This window comes from Apodemus sylvaticus, chromosome 12 (assembly GCF_947179515.1).
Source record: "Apodemus sylvaticus chromosome 12, mApoSyl1.1, whole genome shotgun sequence".
NCBI classification, from domain to species: Eukaryota; Metazoa; Chordata; class Mammalia; order Rodentia; family Muridae; genus Apodemus; species Apodemus sylvaticus.
In genome coordinates this window covers 61,530,756-61,532,779 of record NC_067483.1, presented here as the reverse complement: position 1 = coordinate 61,532,779, position 2,024 = coordinate 61,530,756, and the positions used below count along the sequence as shown (strand labels likewise).

Sequence of the window (2,024 nt, the reverse complement as noted above, 5' to 3'; positions counted from 1 at the left end):
GTGTATATATTGCACTAAAAGTTGGATAGCATCCAAGGTCCTCCTAGTCCAAGTCAACACCAGCGCCATAGTGCTTACGTCATCATGGTCATCCTAGAAACTCTCCCTTGTGGACTGGAAATATTTTTGGTATATAGAAACTTAAATCTCTAACCTTTATGTAAAAGAATGCCGTGAGCTAACAGGGAAATCACAACTAATGATTTAGTGTAGGAAAGTGGAAAGGCAACAGGGAGAAACAGGAATGTGTATTATTAAAACATGAAAATAGGGAGGCGGTGGCAGCTGGGCGGCGGCCATGGGCAAGGACTATTAGCAGATGCGCGCCGAGGAGTTTAAAGAGATCGTGGAGGCCTAAGATGTGCTCAGTGATCCACGAAGCGCAAGATTTTCGACTACTATGGAGGAGAAGGCCCAAATGGTGGTGACTCTGGCGGCGGGAGCAGTGGCAGTGCTAATGGTACCTCTTTCAGCTACACATTCCATGGAGACCCTCACGCCATGTTTGCTGAGTTCTTCGGGGGCAGAAACTCCTTTGATACCTGTTTTGGGCAGCACAACGGGAAGAAGGCATGGGCATCGATAACCCATTCTCTGGCTTTCCAATGGGTGTGGGTGGCTTCACTAATGTAAACTTTGGACGTTCCCGCCCTACTCAAGAGTCCACCCGGAAGAAACAAGATCCCCCCAGTCACCCACTACTTTCGCATCTCCCTTGAAGAGATCTACAGAGGCAGTACCAAGAAGATGAAAATTTCCCACAAGCGACTAAACCCTGAAGGAAAGAGCATTCGACATGAAGATGCTGACCATCGCAGTGAAGAGGGGCTGGAAAGAAGGGACCAAAAATCCCCTTCCCCAAGGAAAGAGGCCAGACCTCTATCAACATTCCAGCTGACATCGTCTTTGTTTGAAAGGACAAGCTACACAATATCTTCAAGAAAGACGGTTCTGATGTCATTTTTCCAGCCAGGATTAGCCTTCGGGAGGCTCTCTGTGGTTGCACTGTGAATGTCCCTACTCTGGATGGCAGGACCATTCCTGCTGTATATTCAAAGATGTCATCAGGCCTGGCATGATGCGGAAAGTTCCTAGAGAAGGCCTCCCTCTCCCCAAAACACCTGAGAAACGTGGAGACCTTGTTATTGAATTTGAAGTGATCTTCCCTGCCTATTGCCTTGATGGTCATGGATTCTAACCCTCTGAAACTGTAAGTCCCAAATAAAAATCTTTTCTCAATAAATTTCCTTGGTCATGGTCTCTTATCACAATAGAGAAGTAACTAAGAAAACTCTATGGTTGTCAAGAGAAGGCACACAGAAGCGATGCTTTAATTGTCTAAGCTGTCTAGTGCTTAAAAAGGTGAACTAGGCCTTGTTAATCATTGCTGACTTTTCTGGTTTAGTCATACTTTAATTTAAATGTCTGTTTCACTGCTCCTGTGGGAACATTTTTGGGCATCATGAGAAAATGTCATAAACTCTAAGGGAACCAAATAAGGGAACCAAGAGGGATCTTACCGTGTCTGCTAGTCTAGAAAGTCATTTTCAAGTGTGTTGAGTGTCTCTTGAGATGGCTTTTAGATGGGCTACATGAATATCTTTTCTCTTTGAGGTATGAGAAAGGTAGGGGAAGGCCCCTGAGCCATCCTGCCCCTTGTGAGAAGCTGAAGAGTGTGTTGGTCAGCTGTTATGGGTGATTAGGACGGTGGTCTAGGACAGACTGAAGCCCTTTCTGGGTGTGGCTTGACTTAGTTTGTAATTCTTAAGTTCAAGGTCATAATATTAAGGGAATACTTGGTGTCTTGATACTTAAGATGGATGCTGCTAAAACCTTCAAAAGGCTTCGGGTTTTAATTACCTAAAATCAACACTTCATCGCATGGGTTACCAAGAGTGCCATGGCTTGATGGCAGCCAATTTTGGGATTGCCAGGTCTGCTTCCCTTTCCCCTCAGCACACCACAGGAGCATGCCCCTCCATCTGTGGATATCTGCATTGTCCCCATCTCAGGAACGCTTGCTG

The 2,024-nt window shown here is 45.7% G+C and overlaps 1 pseudogene; it reads left to right on the top strand.

Annotated features, from left to right (window-relative positions):
* Nucleotides 1–319: 319 nt before the first annotated feature.
* Nucleotides 320–1,198, top strand: LOC127697054 (dnaJ homolog subfamily B member 1-like; annotated as a pseudogene).
* The last annotated feature ends 826 nt before the right edge of the window (nt 1,199–2,024 follow it).